At 40.5% G+C, this 18,755-nt stretch overlaps 1 protein-coding gene across 7 annotated transcripts in view; it reads right to left on the reverse strand.

Moving 5' to 3' along the window:
- Positions 1 to 14,162, reverse strand: part of LOC128744311 (trithorax group protein osa) — a 392,421-nt gene extending 378,259 nt beyond the window's left edge. For all 7 annotated transcript variants that reach the window (XM_053841198.1, XM_053841197.1, XM_053841194.1 and 4 more), the window contains exon 1: positions 14,034 to 14,162. The gene's annotated coding sequence lies outside the window, so the exon portion shown is untranslated. The remainder of the gene's footprint in view (positions 1 to 14,033) is intronic.
- Between the last annotated feature and the right edge of the window lie 4,593 nt (positions 14,163 to 18,755).

The raw sequence follows: 18,755 nt of genomic DNA on the forward strand, positions 1-18,755 counted from the left end.
CCACAACGCATTGATGGCTTCGCGGAGCCTGATAGGAAGCTTGTTTTTTTTTTCAAGTCGAATCTTTCAGTTCAGTTTTTATTTTTCCTAACTTCACTCAGCTGACAGTTGTGCGATAGTTCAATTAGTAGAATTAGAGATAATTAGATGATTTCGCTTCTGGATCAATCTGATCTCAACTCGACCTTTCAACACTTGAAACACTTTTCAGGGCTTCAACTAATGTGTTACAGGTAACTTACTACCAGCTAAAATCTTGACCATCCAAAAACGGTATCCGCAAGAAGCATGCTTAAATTCTGCAAACAACTTTTTGATCTGCTCGAACCGTGCCGGTTTCGTATACGGTACACAGCCCGATAGTCGCACCTTTCGCCGCAAGTCGCGTGATAACTGCACCGGGACGAGCGGCAAAAGGGCGGCGGCGGTACGAATCGAGAAAGAATACCGCTAAATAAATACATTCAGAAACGGAACGATAACGATAACGAGCGCCGGAGCGCGGTGAATGGCAATGGCAATGACGCCATGTGGTCGCGATTCTCGCCCTTATGGAGAAGCAGCATTTTCGCGCCAAGCCAAGTTTTTGTTTTGATATCTACCAACCCGGGCGGCCCCGGCGGTATGTGCCGAGCACATGCCGTCATCGTTTTCGAATGAAGGTCGCTTCCGCGAGCTGCATCCCTACGGTGCGGTGCGGTGTTACGGTGTCGAAGGCAGGACAGGACAGGACAGGGCAGGGCACGGGCGGCATACGGTAAGATACGTACGATACAGAACCGGAGCTCAAAACAACGAGGCAGTAGCAGGTTTATGACCTTTTCGCATTTGAAGTAGTTTGAGGTGTTGTTGTTTTGTCGTTGCTGGATTAGATGCATTGTGTTTAGCTTAGTTCTCTGCGAAGAAATTAAATGATACCATCGGAGCGAGCAAAGGAAAACAAAACTGACAAGAAGCAACAGGAGACAGGAGAATGAATTCGAGCGATGTCATAATTTTATATAATGTGAACAAGTAATACGATGGCAACCTGATGATAGAACGGTTTTGTATTGTTTTCTTCTTTTATGCGAGTAGCTTCTGTTGTGTTTGCCTGTTTCACGTGGTCATGCGAGGGTTCCTTCTGCTGCTGTGCCATTTTACGGTCTCCTTTCGGCAACAGTCTACGCCGTGAAACAGGTCTTGATAATTGACTTTTCAAGAAAATGCTCTCGTTGTTGGCTGTTGCTTCTTTACAGTTCATTGCATATTTACGAAAGTGGAAAGAGAAGCGAATCGTAAAGATAATCACACAAAGAACCCACAATTGGGTACACCCGTTGTGGAAGCGTCGTTATTTTCACTGGAAAATCATGATTTCGCCAATATATTGGCGGGTGTGTTTTAGTATCTTTTTCCAGTAGCCCTTACAAAAAATAAAAACCTTTTTGATTGTGATTACAATGCGAGTGGTTGTAGTTTTTCTTCTTGGCAACCAGGTGTAAGCCTATGCGAACCATTGTCAAGTTTTGACATTCAAACGCTTACATAAATTTCTTTTAGTTTGTCCTGTGTAAACTTTATAGTGGTTACAAGCAATTTTATAAGCTCCTGCCCCTGTGCTGCGGTGTATGCTCCTTGTTCGACGCGTCTTGCGGAGTGAAAAGTAGGCTCGACTTCGCTTGAATACGTCGTTGAATCTCCTCCACCGTCGCAAGGTTTCTAGTAATGACGTCGACGTCGTCTGCGAAGGTTAGGAGATGGCTACTTTTGCTGAAGATCGTTCCTCTCGTTTTGATGCCCGCTCGCCGAATCATACCTTCTATAGCGATGTTGAATAACATACAGTTTATCCCCTTACCGCGATTCGAAAAGACTCGAGAGTGCCTCATTCGCTCCAACGTAGCTTTGAACAGCCGCGTCAGTTTGTTCAGAAAACCGTACTCATACATTAACTGTACATTATTATCGTATCTCATTATCATAGCTGTTCGCGTTCAACTGTATCGTATGCTGCCCTGAAATCCACGAAAATAGGATGCGTGAGGAGCACGTTGTTCTCCCGACATTTTTGGAACATTTGAGGATGTGTGTTAAAATTTGATCCGTAGTAGTACGGGCCCCCATAAAGTCCGCCTGATACTGCCTTACGAATTCTTGCTAGCACCTTGTGGGCGGCGTTGATCAGTGCACTACCGCGGATATTACAGCAGTCGATCGCTCTTTTTGTAGATGGGACAGTCCACACCTTCCATGTATTCCTCCGGTAGTTTCGGTAGTGACGTGCCATTGCTAGCGGTTCTTGGTCATTTTTGTAGAGTTCTGCCTAGAGTCGCTCCTTTTCGGCGGCTCTTCTATTCTTCAGCTGACCAATTTCTCGCCGAATCTCTTAGAGATCAGGAGCCGGGACGCTGTTATCGTTAATATACCCTCCTAGGTTAACTACCGTTGCGTCTCCTTCTATTATCGAAGAACTTCTTTGACCTATCGACCACCTCACGTTCGTTTGTAACCAGGTTTACCTACCCGTCCCTGCACATTACAGGCTTAGGTGTGTGTCCTTCACGAGATTGGTCGCAAAGATTTTGGCGGGAATATACGACAGTCCCGCTATACTATCTTCGCTCCTGCTGCACTGTCCACTGCGTCCTCAACGACACAACAACTGCTACGTGTAGGGTTTCACCGCACTAACCTAACTACGGCCTGCATGAACCAGTTCGGCACTTGGCTAATGAATACAACCGTCGTAGATTTATATTGCTCGAGGAGGACCTGCGAGTGCTCGGAGTTTTCGAACGACGAGTGCTAAGAACGATCTTCGGCGGCGTACAGGAAAACGGAGTATGGAGGCGGAGGATGAACTATGAACTCGCACAGCTCTATGGCGAACCCAGTATCCAGAAGGTGGCTAAAGCTGGATGGATACGATGGGCAGGGCATGTTGCAAGAATGCCGAACAACTACCCTGCAAAGATGGTGTTCGCCTCAAATCCGGTAGGAACAAGACGACCAGGAGCGCAGCGAGCAAGATGGTTAGACCAGGTGGAGCAAGAGCTGGCGGAGAGTACTCGGTGTCCGAGGAATTGGAGAGCGGTAGCCCTCAACCGAGTTACATGGAGAAACTTTGTTCAACAGGCTTTGTCTTAGGACGGCAAGCCACCTAAGAAGATTTATATTTGATTTTTAAATTTTAGAGCAATGTTTTTATTTATATGTAATTTATAATGACTGTTAAGTGTTTATGTATTTATAGTTAACAACATAGATATAGATAACAACAGCTATGTAAACTAATGAAAAGATGCTGGGTTTTTATACCACTTTGAGAATGTATAGTTCATGATATTGAATCGGATGGAATTAATAACCTAAATAAATAAATAAATAAAGATGCCGGACGACTGAGCAGTGAAACCTGTTCTCTTCTAGAACGTTTCTGGCATCAGGAATAGAGGGACTAGTTGGCTCGACAGGGTTGAAGCCGACTTGCATGTGTCGAGACGCTCAACGAATTGGCGACAAGTAGTAGCCCAGTACCGATACAGTGGAGAGAATTTCTTGGTACGACAAGAGCCGCCCCGGCTCTATGCTGGTAGAAGAAAGAAGCAAGGGTCATTCATACAAGACTCGCTAGCTTCGTATTTGGTCACTTTCTAGTTTCTACCGAGCTAACTGATATACGGATTGATGCCGGTTATAAAAGGAACTGATTGTAACCGATTTCAAACCCAAATTTTCTCTTAGGTCCCATGGTTCGTCGGTATTATGAACCTTAGAAGACTGGCAAAAGGTAATAATCTCTATGATTTTTATAGAAGCGACGTCTTTCAGACTCTATCATCGCTGGTCTAGCTGAGTTATTTTTAGACAAATTGTGTCCCGTCTATTGTAGTCAACTACCGAACGAGACGTTTAGTCTATAGTAACTGGTTTTCTAACGGGGGCAACATGATTGTACCGGAACAAAAAAGTTATTGAAATGGAAGACTTTGCGGTTCTCTTTCTTCTGTGGAATGTTTTGAACTTGAACTAGTAATGTTCGTGCTGTCAATATTCACATATGATTAACATCTTCATATGATTAGGCAGTAATGCAGGACTACGTAAGTCCCTTTGTAGCGATAGTAGCATGTATCCATGCTTGTAATCATTCGATTCTTCATGTAAACACGCTATATGCAACATACAAGCTACATGCGTTGTATGTAACATTTATCAAAGTAGTAACATTGCATACGTTCAATTCTCAAACGATTTCAGAGTTATTTCTATGTGCAATTGGAAACAATTTAACAAAATCAAGAACACAAACTATTGCTTTCCTGCTACCTTACTGAAATTAAAGATTGTTTTTAGTACCCATTGTTCCCCACGTTGAAGGGATTTTACCAATTCAATCCTATTTTATCAACAGCACATCTTTTCACTACACTTCTAATGAAACGGCAAGCATGCGTATTCATACAGAGTCATATTATAACCGAACACTACAGCTATAGCACATTTTTCCAACACAGATATCAAATTCGTCTAGGTTTAATCGTCTCGCAGTAAAGAATTTGCGATCTGTTGGTATAACGAACTTGTGTCATTTTTTCTGGCATACTTCCCTAACACAGACATCAAATTGGACTATGTTTAATCGCGTTCCTACGAAATCTTTTGGAACGAAGGGGCTTTGTCACTCCTTCTGGCGTACTTCCCAAGCAAGTACCTCAAAATTGTCTAGGTTTAATCGCGGTGTTAAGAAATCTTGTTGAAATGAGGAAACTTGTCACTTGTTTTGGCTTACTTCCCAAGCATAGATATCAAATTGGTATAGGTTTAAATCATCGTAAAGAATTTTTCAACTAATCACGAAGCGAGAATTCTGGTAAAACACAGGTGCATTATTTTCAATTTTTCAATAGTTCAACATCAAGAATCCATGCTTTTCTTCATTTGGGTCAATTCTTAGAAGATTTTCCAATCGATTGGTGTAAGAATATTGAAAATCGTTCGGGAAACCACTAAGCTATTAGCGTTCAAAACCTGACCACTTTTCGAGAAAGATATTTTGGAATTACCTCCTATACCAGCTACCTTCCTGAAAGACGTAGTCCTACGTCAAAAACAACCACTACAATGTGCATGGAAGAAGTCGGTCGGACTCCGTCCAATACAGACGAACATTTTGCTTGCGTCGGACCGACTCCGGGTGACAAACTATTACTGTGAGCAGCCGATTTGGAGACAAAAAGAGAAACGAAAAAATACGCCATCTTATGCTTCCAGTCAGTTTGCAGTTTAGATTCCTCGAAAGAACGCGCAAAGCGGGAGAGCGGCTGTTGGCTTTTCCTGAGAGGCCGCATGAATTATAAGACGGCAGCAGCGCAAGCGGTAGATTGATTGGATTCAAAAAACAGTCAAATGATCGTTCAAAAAGCGCAACTTGAATGCGGAAAGCGTAGTCATTCACGTAGTCGCATTCAACTTGCGATCCCTTTTCAAGCCCTGGTCATATGCTGTTTCATTCATAAACTTACGGGCAAGCTTCTTCGGACATTTCTTACATTTATGATAGTTTGCCTCCCAGTTGGCTTCGAGGTATGATGCTGGCCTAGTAAGCCAGTCGTCGTATGTTCGAATCTCGACTGGGAGAGGCTGTTAGAGTCAATAGGATCGTAGCAACTGGACCTGCAACTGTCCTACACTCTCAAGTTTCGTTTCGATAACGGAATGTAGCACCTGTAGCAGGCTTTGCTTTGCTTTTTTGATAGTTTGATAGCCCCCAGTGACCATCGAGGCACGACGCTGGTCTAACAAGTCAGTCGTCGTATGCCCGAATGTCGACCGAGAAAGGCTGCTCGAATCGCTGTAGGATCGTAGCACTAGCCCCGCAATTGTCCTGTACTATAACAACTGACTGCGAAGATTGTTGAATAAAACCAGAAGGCCAAGTTTTGAAAACGGAATGCAGCAAAGCGTAAACCCTTATCTCAGTTCTCTTAGCCTTCACTTTTGCTCTCCTCCTCATCTAGTAGCATAAAGTTGTGGTAGCTCGTGCTGTTGCAAGTATTTCTCTTAATTTTATTCGGTCCTGGGCTCCTCTTTTAGTACTTGCAACTCGTGGTTCATATGCTTGTGCCACTCGTCGCTTTCCGTTTGACGTGGTACCTCAGTCGTCCTGCATGTATTGTATTGTTGATGGATTATAACGGACAACGATCGTCATCCATTGAGTAACATCTCTCGAACGAGGGAGACACGTTCCGACATATTTTCCGGAGTTTAACTAGGAATCAGGGACCGAAACGGTTACATTTTTTCTATACATTTGCCAGTATGCAGTGCCATGTCAGAATATCAGCCAATACCGTCGCTTCGTATTGTTTCTCTATCGAGAGTGCCTATCTCTTGATGCGTTGAAACTAGCTCGAATACGTACATGATAATAAGCAAACATTTTTATTAATATTTGCACTATGACCAGTCGCAGAAAATGTCACAGTATAGAAATGACAGGCATTCGCCGCTTTTTTGCTTACAGTGCTAGTTGGAATAGTATAGACAAGCGATAGAGAATAAGGTGTAATTATTGATGCGTTTTTCACCTGAACTTTATGTAATGAAAATTGTTGCAGTATGGTACGGTTTTGTGGCTGATCACTACTATAAAGATCTTGTGGGAATAGAGGCAGTAAAGTTCGTTTTCAATTTTGGAAACGTTCTTCTTTGAATCCGCAGTATTTGGGGAAAAGCTGTAGACATACGAAAGAAGCAGCAAACGAGAATACCAAAAACCAGTACACCTTTTGTCATACATGACACTAGAATATTGAAGCGTGTCTTTGCCGCTCCGAACTGTGTACGACACGACGAGCAAGCTTTCTTATCGGTATTCTGGTATTTCTTCTCGGTGCGTGTGTACTAGAAATCTGCCGAATGACTGGTCGCAAGAAATATAATGTCAAATGTCTTCAGATTTTGATCTCCAACCAGTACATTTTACGTCCCTGCTAGGAACACTGGTGAAACATTCATGGCGACATTCTATGGATATGTGCGGTCCACGCAGGCCGCCGACTTTTGCCAATGAGGCAATGCGCAATTCATGGTTCATGGTTACTTCGCCATTCTCTGTAATTCGCCGTGAATTTTATAGTTCGTAGCACCTTCCGTTCACCAACTCCTAGAGTTTAGGTATTCAGTCTGGACGTGTGTGATCAGTGTGGATGTGGACGCCTATCTAACCTCAGCGTATTACAAAGTGTAGGCTCAGTTTGGCCGGAGTCGTTGGCGATCACAAATCATTCCAAATACCAAGCACCCGTGGTAACGAGCTGATCCTAGAAGTTCTTGCCCACAAGTATGTTGTTGTCAACGCATTATTTCGCAATCCGATTCGTCTGGCTTTTGCATTTGGTCTAGTCTCTAGTGCAAGCGTCGCAATATTCAGTACTACGATGTCAATCATCAGCAAAGGCTGGAAATTGTATGAATACTGTAGAACAGCGTTTCCCAACTGAGAGTTCTTATTTTTTGAAACGATGGTTTTACAATTGATGGAGGGACGGTAGGGGAAAGTAATGAAATTTTTTTGGGAAAGGAGGGGAAAGAGTGGAAAGGAAGGGGGGGCAATAGGTAGCTACGCTTAACAAGTTGTCGTTGTGACTCCTATCTTTTGTCCAATGCTGGAATGTGCATGGGTTGAACCAAGCTATAATCAGAGATTATAACCGGATTTGAACCCACAACACCTGCCAAGGCGTGTGGCTCGCTGGTACCCGTGTATTTTTGAACCATAGAGGCGCTGGACAAAAGTAGACTGCGCAACCCCCTTATTAATATAGCGACCTATCTGGCTTTTGAGTTATTTTTAGACACACAGATTGTGCCTCTTCCTCCGTCAACTGTAGAAACCACCGACCGAGAAGTTTTGATCTAACTTGTTTTTACTTTCAGGACGACGACACTATGCAGGCCCTTACGACTTGCAAGGTACTGCGTGTGACGTTGTTCGCCTGTAAGCGTGTTAGTCCGCGTTTCTCAGCGCGGGTCTTCGGAGAAAGGCTCCGTTCCTATGAAATTGACCAAACCAGGCATATTAATGCCTGACCGAATTTCAAGGTCTAAAACACGAGTTTGGTCAACTGAGGGTTCGCCAAAATTCTAATTCGCAGCAAAATAGTATACACATTTGGGCACAATTCCCAGACAGATGTAGTTGACAAAAGCTATAAACCATAGAGTCGCACCCACCTACACCCAACCCCCGAGACCAAATAGCTAGTGTTCAGTATTTAGTTCGAGTCGTTCTGATCCTGTGATTGAGACTGGGGCAGAGGGCTCCCAGCATGCTTCCACTGGACCAAATGGATCACGCAACGCTTACGACGCCGCTACTTCTCTGTGGTTTTACTACCAGAATGTCAGAGAATTGAAGTCTAAAATTGATGAGTTTTTTCTCTAGCTTGTATCGATCAGGATTATGAGGTTATCATACTAGTAGAAAAAGCCAATGATGACCGAATCAATTTCGTACAACTATTTGGCAATCAGTACGCTGTTTACCGAATGGATCGAACCCCTATAAACAGTGTCCGTAGGTCCGGTTGGTGGCGGTTTTGTGATTGCCGTCAGAAGGTGTTTGAACTCAACCTTTTTCGAAGTTGCCCATTCCACTGACCTAGAACAAATATTCGTTTCACTTCGATAAAGAAACAGTCCTCTATTGGTTGGATGTTTCTATTTACTCTCAGATGAACGACCTGATCTCGAGGTTATTCAAGCACATGTGGATTGTATTGAAAGGGTACGCCAACTTTCAAATGTTGATGACACAATAATAGTGACTATAACCAGACCTACTTGACGTGAAAATTTTCGCAGTATGACTATTTGCATATTGATGCTGCTAATACACTTTCCAGAGGATGTAATGAAATAATGATTGAAGAAATGCTACTTGCTGGTATAGCTAGATGTAATCTGTTACAGATTATCATTATCATTATGTATATTTATATCATCTGACACACGGTCTACATGAACAAAAGTTAACAATTAACATACATCAGTCAAAATTAATTACAATTATAAACACGATTCTTAAAACAGTTACTAGTAATACAAAAGTCAAACAAATGATACACGTCATTAAATATATTACACATTGCTCGAATTGGCTCCTTTTGACCGTCCTGTGGAATGCCAGGCGAAGAAAGTTATTAGACCGTAGAGACCTCGAAGCTGCGTTTATATTCACTTGCATCAGTATATTCGGTGCGTCTATTTCTCCAAAAGGTAATTTTGCAATAAATACGGCACGCATACAGTCTCTTCTTCTCTACAAGGTATTCATACTTAATAGTCTACAACGACTTTCATACGATGGGAGTTCAAGCGGGTTCGTCCACGGAAGGAACCGCAATGCTGACCTGATGAACCTTCTTTGCACAGCTTTAATCCTCATGGACCACCACGCTGTAATATAAGGGCTCCAAACGAGTGCAGCAGTTTCAAGGGTAGACCGCACTAACGAGTAGCAGAGAGATCTTAAGCAGTAAGGGGCATGGAAATCCTTTCCAGTCCGCATAATGAATCCCAGGTTTTTGTTCGCTTTTGCGACAATGTGGTTACAGTGGCACTGGAAAGTCAGTTCGGCGTCCAACAAAACTCCAAGGGCCTTCACCACTGTTTCTCGCTGAATTGGCTGGCAATTAATAGTGTAGCAGTAGTCCAAAGGTGATTTTTTTTTATGGTAAACGTAATCACTATACACTTTGCTACGCTGATAGTAAGTCTGTTGCACGAACACCATTCAAAACACAAATCAACCAACTGCTGAAGTCGCTTGCAGTCCTCCTTCGATCGTACCACGAAGATTTTCAAATCGTCAGCAAACATAATCCGACATCCGAGCGGTAGCGCTAAGCGGACGTCATTGAAGAAAAGCGAAAATAACAGTGGTCCCAAATTGCTACCTTGCGGCACGCCACAGCTTATCAGGAACTCCTGCGATCTGAAGTTTCCCAGTTTTACCGATAGAAAGCGGTTGGAGAGAAACGATGCTAGCCAACGCGTGAATGAAACGGAGGCTCCTAGACGTTTCAACTTCGCTAAAAGTAGACGATGGTTGACGCGATCAAACGCAGCTTTAATATCGGTGTAGACAGTATCCACCTGGGCTCCGTTTTCGAAATGCTGGATACAGAATCTAGTGAATTCGACCAAGTTTGTATTGGTGGAGCGACCAGGATAGAACCCATGCTGATCAGGTGAAATATAGCATGTAATGTTACGCTGCCTCACTAATGAGTAATTCAAGCACTTAGGTCCTGCACATAGTGAAGTGATTCCACGGTAATTTGCAACATCACTTTTGCTTCCTGTTTTATACACAGGAAAAACGAAAGACTTTTTCCAAATTGCTGGGAACGTTTCCTCGCCTAGAGATCGATTGAATATTTTGCGGAGTGAATGCACGAGTGTGCCTGCACATTTTTTTAATACGAGAGCGGGAATACCATTCGGCCCGGGATTTGCAGACGACTTCAATTTATCTAAAGCGTTCATGACATCGTTCACGGAGAAATTATCGTTGTTGATATTGCAGAGGTTCTCTGGAACAAGCTTAATAGCCTCATCAATCTCTTTAGCTGATACATCACTATCGCTGAAAACACTCGAGAACTGTTAAGCAAATAAGCCGCAGGTATCTTCAAGTCTGTTTGAAGATTGTTCACCAAGAAACATTTTAGCAGGAAGACCATTCTCCTTGCGTTTCTCGTTTACAAACGACCAAAACTTTTTGGGGTTCCATTTCAACTCGTGTTGCTTTCGGTTAACGTAAATCAAGTATAGTTGACGGTTGTAGTTTCTGTACCAGGAGCTTGCGGTAGTGAAAACTAGCTTGGTGTTTATATTTCGAGAGCGGGAATAACTCTTCAATGCAGCTGCTCTTTTGCGCTTGAGGACGCGGAGACGGTGGTTCGACCATGGAGGTTTACGCTTCGGTTTAGGTTTGGGAACATATGCGCAAAACAGCGAATTCACAGTTTGGATGAACAGATGCACTGCTTCATCTATGCCACCTACGTCAAGGAGTGACCAGTCAATTCTTTGCAACTACTATCCGTTGCCAGCAAGGCTGGGTAATGTAGAACGTCCTTAACAGATGGAGAGCAGTAGGTTGCAAGCACCCATAACGATGATCTCGTCCACTGCAGATGCCATCGAAGCTATTGCGTTAACTGAGTTCATATAGGCATTCAATTTTGGTGGACTACAATAAGCTTGATGCCATAGTTATCTCTTCTGAGAATAAATTTTACTGTTTTTACTGTATCTTGTATTCTACTGTTCTAATTTTTATCTTTATGTTAGAGTTTGGGGGCACTTTTTTAGAACAACGAAAAGGGAACCTGTAACAAAAAGTTGTTATGGTTTGCTCGCTTATAACTTAGTCATCCTTCAATAGATTCTAGAAATATTGGTATCAATCCATTGGAAATTTTTCTAAAAATTCATTATAATACAATAGATTACATGTTTCCGTAACAAACTTTTAAATTGAAAAATGTTAGGTATTGTCCAACTAAAAATCCACGCTCCGTGATTGATCGGAACAAGTAGTGCTGATTTGCCGCAGCGATAATGATGTTTCCATACCACAAGCAGTAGGATTGTACACAATCGTACTTAAATTTACACTCATTCCAGTTTTTACACTTGCATTTAATGGTTCTCGTTACATTTCCCTTTATTTTTATAAACAAAAAAGTGAAAGAGCTCATTCGAACAGGCCGAAGATTCATAACGACGTTCAGATCCGTGCTAATTTAATATCTGTGCTTGGAAAGTACGCCAGAAAAGGCAATAAAGTCCTCTCGTCCTAATAAACGTCTTAAGACCGCTATAAACTTAGACCAATTTGATATTTGCGTTAACGAAGTGCGCCAGAAAAAGTAATAAGTCTCCTCATTCCAGCAAGATTTCTTAGGATCGCGATAAACCTAGTCTAATTTGATGTCCTGAAAGTGAACAGTTATGAGAAATGAGCGACCAACCCTATCATTTGCCCGATTGTATTCAAATACTGAAAAAAATTACTCAAAACTAATTAATGTCTTTAGATGAAAAAGGGGTTGACAGAATATGCATGCGTGCGACGTGATGCAGCAATTTTTAAAGTAACGAATAATTAGCGACTGTCTGATCCGAAACCAGGTTTTGGGCGTTTAATATGTTGCTTTAGTTGATATTTTAACTGTCATAATTTTAATTCGTTGTTCATTTTATTTGAAAGGCAATTATACATTAAATCAACCTGTCACAATAAATGATGCTTTATCATCAACTATTTGCAAGAAAATTGACGAATGTGAATAAGTGGTAAGTAAATAGGAAGGCTTTTTCGTAAAAATGCATTCATTTTGTTCCGATCAAGAATCTGATCGACAGAGGATGTAGTTTCGCAACAACGCAGTAATCCTAACCTCTAAAAGACTTCTACATTGATGATCTAACTAGAAGCAAGCTACGGAAATAGCCAAATTTTCGCGACCTGATTAGCTGATAGAGCTGTATTTTAAATCCCAAAACTTGCTATGTACTTACACGCTAATTTTCTTGTAGTTCCTCAAAATGTTGCTTTGAAACTCTCACGATAAAAATACACCTTTGGAAGAATTGAGGCACTTTGGTTTTGCTTGCTTGCCGACACTTTATTTGACCAACAAAATATATTCAAGTCGTGAATGCAACATTTGAATAACGACGCAACATGCGTTAAGTTTTTCAAGTAAAGGCTGCTACGATCGTTAAGCCATCACTAGCGCTTATATAAACTGTCAAAAATTGAAAATATAAAAGCTGTCAAAACCTGTAAAAATGAAAACACTTTCTTGCTCTAAACCGATATCAAGCTGTTAAGTTACTGGTTTCATCTTCGCATAGATCCGGTCGAATCTTGTGGTGCAATTTGGAAATTTCCTATCTTATATAATGTACAAAATTTTCCCAATTGGACAGATAGACACATCATCCACTAGAAGCCCAACAAGGAAAAGAAAGTAACGTCACAATGACGATCGTTTCAAAACTATGGAATAGGCAGGTAAATTGCAAGAAAGCTGTAAGGAAATATTTTTATCATATTTTCCTACTGATGACAATGAACTTATACTTAAATGTCTATGACTCACGATGGATTGACATCTGTTTAGAGTCATAATTAGAGAGTTTAGATACGAACAAAAAAATTTCAAGAGGTAGAATTTGAACTTCACATTAAAGTATCGTTTAAAGTTAGTAGTTTTTAGACAACTCTGAATAAGCAAACATTATTCATCGTTAATAAGTTTTACAGTATAGTACCTACACTCAATTTTCTATTTCAAGAATCTTTGCATATGGAGCAAAAACGTAACTTAGAAAAATCGTAACGGTTCAACATTCAACATTAAAATTAACCGGAAGGTTGTAAATCAAAATCATTCTTCCGAAATTGCCACCATCGACCACGGGAAGATCTTCACCACACCCACACACCGACTCAACACACAGCATCGCTTACCGCTTACCGGTGCTACTTCCAGAATCAAATACTGGCTGTCAAACTAAAATCCACTTAAAAATCCTGCCGGTACCAATGCCAACCTGCCATGGCCAGGTACAATTAGTAAATCTCCGATTTCAATTGCAGCCCATCTTTCTGCGCTAAAGCTGCCTATCTTGCTAACCGGCCACGGCATCCGGCGGGCCGAGCCGGACAAAGCAGGCAGGTCATTTCCTTACCACGGTTCTCGAACCGCAGCACATCCTGCACAGGTTTCTTGCCGTTCCGTTCCGAAAGCGACCGGAGACCGGAGACGGACCAGCAGCCAGCAGCAGCAGTTACCAGAGAACCAGAGCGCGAACCCCACGCACACACACGTACACGGACGGACGGAGCTAAGCAAAAAGAAAATAACTACACCAGCGCCAGAGAAAGGCAGCCTCGACTCGATTCCGATTGACTCGACTGCGGCAGCCGAGAAATCGAACACTTCCCAGCCCCCAAAACGCACCTTTTCCGGGGTCACTTTTTGCACCAGCTACTTCCAACGGATTCTGGCCGTCACTTTGCACCACTTTTCGATAGTTTTTCACAATTTTTCACCAGTTTTTCGAACCGAAAGACACCGATATCCGAGTGTTGCCCTTTTACTCAATGCGCGTTCATCAAACACGAAGACGACGGCGGCGGCGACGACGACTAGCGCGATCTCTTTATTTTTCGGCAAGTAGCGAACTTGTACACGGGGAAAGGCACGTACACTGCTGCAATTTAGACACTGTAGATACACGCGGCTTCAAAAGGACTGCGTGTGTTGGTGACGGCGAACGCATTTTCGAGATTGAGGTCGCATTTTCGAAATAACATGTTCGAAAGCAAGATGGCGTACCGTCTGCGCGTGAAGGTTTGTCAAACCACTGGGGCGAAAACAGCCCACTGAGTGCAAAAAAAGATGTTTAACCTGTGAAGAAAATCCGGTGAACCACGGGGTGGAAGGGCTGCCGGATGCGTACATTTGTTTGCAAATCTATACATTTTTGTAATAATGACGACTTAAGATAAATCTATAATGTGTAAAATCTGCTTTAAATATGTATTAAATTTTGCAAAAGGAAACATGTGTTTATTATTGCGCTCTTCACACTCAATTGGACTGCACAATTATAAAGTGCAACCTTCAAAACTGTGATGAAAAGTGTGCTACTGATAATATCGCTAGTAATCTTATATCGATAATACCATCAAACTTTATCGTCACGGAAGAGTATCGAAAATTGGAGGGTTTAAAGTGAAATCTTCTTCTTGGCTTGTTATTATTTTAACATTTTTGTTCTATTTCTTACGTATTTTTGCTTATACTGTCATATTATCGTTATTAATTATTAGCGATAAGAAAACTTTATCAATAATCGTTATAGATTTTGATCGGCATTTCCCATCATTACAACTCTCCCATCTGAGCTGACATTTGATTTAGCAGTGGCGCCAGTACCAGTTGTAGGAAAAGCAAATAGTATTTAATTTTTCATTTATTTCATATATGCTGCATATTTGTTAAAATTATGAATTATGCGCGGAATTATGTATTTAGAAACTATTTTTATATTATTCGTAGCGTCGATAACAACTCTACGTAAGCATTAGAATTCAAATAGGAATCAACCAAGATTCATGGGTTTTTACCACGAAATTTTGGCAACTTTTCTCACCTACAAAATGTGTGACTGAACAAGTGTGCTCAAAATCCAACTTTCAATGCAAAGGGCAATACAACAGCTTTTATTGTGAACCTTGCAATTTATGGTGTGTATATTGTATAAGCACCACAAATTACAATTTATTCATGATTTTGTTTCTTTTGTTATGAAATAGAATTGTCCATAACTGGCTTTAGTTTTAAAAAGGTCGCAGAATCAACTCTTTTGCATAGAGTTGATTGTTTTGCAGAGTAGTTTTTTTCGAAAACTAAAGTTTAGTATCTAGCTGAAAAGAAAACAACTCAAGAAGAAATCCTGCTATTTACCAAGCTATTTACCGAAGAAATTTTGACAGCTCCAAGGCAAGCAAATATCTGTCATTTTTTTCTTGTGGTAATAATGCGCCGAAAATTTTTCCGTTCGGAAAAGTGACGTTTCAATTCACTTGCATGTAAAACTGCGCCATCTGAATGTGAAATAATATTTCTTGTGGGGTGCATACTGCTAAAGAAATCGCAAACGGAAAATCTTTTCTTTAGTATTGCGGAGTTTCCACCAATTTAGAGTCCCACGCGAAAATTATTAGCGTGGTTATTTTCTGCGTTTATCACACATGTTTGCAATTTAGCAATTTGAACCATCAGTTTTTCGTTATTGCCTCCCCACTGCACCCCTCCTTGCTTGACAAGCATAGTTTCAGTGTATTTAGTAAGTACAGGATAATTATCATTAAAAAACGTATTTGCGTGGGACTCGTAAAATTGCTGCAAGGTACAATATTTCTTGGCCTATCTTTTTACCCATTTCTTTTCAAGTCGATACTAGGCTTAAAGCCAGATATGTCGTTAAATATTTACTGCATTCCTATAATTATATTTTTTTTTGTTAACAAAATATTACCATGACAGAATGATAAAATTTAATGTATTGCTTTTGCATTGAAAGTTGGATTTTGAACACACTTGTCCAGTCACACATTTTGTAGGTGAGAAAAGTTGCCAAAATTTCGTGGGAAAAAACCATGAATCTTGGTTGATTTCTATTTAAATTCTAATGCTTACGTAGAGTTGTTATCGACGCAAAGAATAATATAAAAATAGTTTCTAAATACATAATTCCACGCATAATTCAAAAATTAAATACTATTTGCTTTCCCTACAACTGGTACTGGCTGTGAACCATTTCGCGAAATTTTTACTTTTTGGTTAAAATTTGACAGTTCGATGGTTTTTCGAAAATAACCCTGCTCGGGAGCATGGTTAGTTTTGACCAAGGTTTTGACATCAGTTCGATGGTTATAGAGTGACTATATACAGAGTGGCGACAATGTCAAAATTGGAATGATAATTATCTGTCAGTGTCATTCCAATCGAGCAGACGACCTTATCCAACGTGCATGCAGGAAAGAGAAAGAAAAACCTTGGAAAAACCGCATTGCATACATTCGGGATGACTTGGCGCCACTCTGTATATAGTCACTCTAAGTCACTCTAGTCTAATCGAACAGGAGACTTGTCAAAACACCGATTAGAGAGCTTTCAAAAGAGTAGCGACTACCCAAGTAACCAGTAAGCACTTAACACTAGTCCTTGGACAACATTATATAAGCATACAGAACTATGATTAAAAGCATATTTTTCTTTATATACTTCTGTAGAACTCACATAATGCTAAAAAGGCGAAATAGCGGGTTATTAAAATGCTACGCCATAAGTATCAAATAAACATTATCAGTGTTTGTTTGAGGCTTAATCGAAATGTCATTTTGTCTACATTATCGACGTATCGAAAAGGTATCGACGGCATATCGTTTGCTTGATATGGAAAATAAAAATAGATTCGGTCGGGATTTAAAAAACTAAAAAAGCAAGCGATTTTTTTTGCTGCATCTCAAGCGGAGCAGGATAAAAACAGAACCATTTTTTGAAATGCTGGATAATGTTACCTAGACAGGATTCGAACCGGGAGTTAGTCATGCAACCTCATTCGTTTCCTTGCACCTTTGCTATCTGAACCATAGGCGTTTTTGACAAGCTATCGCCCGCTTAGAGGCGCTGCATAAAAAAAGTGATAAAAAGTAAAATCGCTGTCAAACTCCATACATTTTTGAAAAAAGCTGAAATAATATGCAGTTTTCGATTAACCCTTTCAATTGTCAGGATTTTAGATAGCGAAATATTGGAAGAAATTTATTTATTTACGTTAAGGTAAGTAAAAATATTCGAATTAATTAACTTTATGGCAGAAAAATGTTAATGTTTGATTTTGTACCGCATGAAACAAAAGTACATAGAGTCAGCTGTAAAGTTTACATATCCTGGATAGAGAATCACCAATTATTTTCAGTCTTCAGTGTTTTCCAATGTGTTTTCAAATGCTAACGGATTTATTTTCGTGATAAGGATCATCTGCGCAAAGAACCAAACATATAACCTATCAGTTCGTAAACATAAATACACTTGCGAAGCTCGAATATTCTTCCGAAACAGAAACATTATATATCAAATGAAAGGTAATGCTTTTTCTTACCTTTATTAACCATTTTCATTATTCCCACTGTTGGTAATTCAATGAAATATTACATTTAAAGTCGAGTTCCATATAGGTGCCAGCAAGCATTTTGGGAATTGCACTTTTTTTGTAGTTCCAATAATGACAACCAGGTAGCGAACGGTTGCTCTTAGTTTTGCTCGAATTCGCCTATAGCGGATGTGATAGAGTGAGTTGAAATTAGTCGTATTTAAATCTTGGTGATATTCCCTCTCATATCATAGTTACTTGTCCTGCATTACCAATAGGGTAGAAAAAGACGGCTTTCGTTGGGTGAAAGAGGACACGAATAGTGGCCGTAGAATAGCAAAATAAGAAGTCAAGTACAAGCCGTTTATCAACACTTACGGCTCATTTTAATGCAAATGACTAAATGCATTATATTGTTACGTTATATGCGCATATATTGCTTTCTTTAATGCTGATTTACGTTAATGCTTCTATGCATCAACAATGTTATTATAGGTTTTATAAGCATTAAGATTGCTAATATACAAAAGTTTGGCACTAGGGATGCGGAATTATTTTCAATATACGGTTTTAGATTAATGCTTATGGTTACTTGGGTAGAGAGCCTGTTAAAGATAGAGACACGCAAGTCACTCGGAACAGCCGTTTTTATGTTAGGCGACTTGAAACGAGTCGAACCCAAGTAACCAATAAGCATTTCCAATGCAATTTAAATGCAAGCCAATAAACATTTAAGTTGCCTTAATTGCTACCTAAATGCTATTTTGGCAAAATATGTGGCTACTTTACTGCTGGCCCTCTTATAGTGCTGACAATGCTTATTTGCAGCTAGTTACCGACAAGAAGAATTTAAATAGAATTGTGGATGCCAATTTACAACAGTTATGCAGGCAAAAGGCTAATAAACAGCAACCTACAGTATAAAACGCCAGTGATATTAATAAACGATTGCTTTACTGCTTAAATACGGTAACCAACCTATTTTGGACCCCTTCCGCAGCTGTACATAATTTGGA

This window comes from Sabethes cyaneus, chromosome 3 (assembly GCF_943734655.1).
Source record: "Sabethes cyaneus chromosome 3, idSabCyanKW18_F2, whole genome shotgun sequence".
NCBI lineage: Eukaryota > Metazoa > Arthropoda > Insecta > Diptera > Culicidae > Sabethes > Sabethes cyaneus.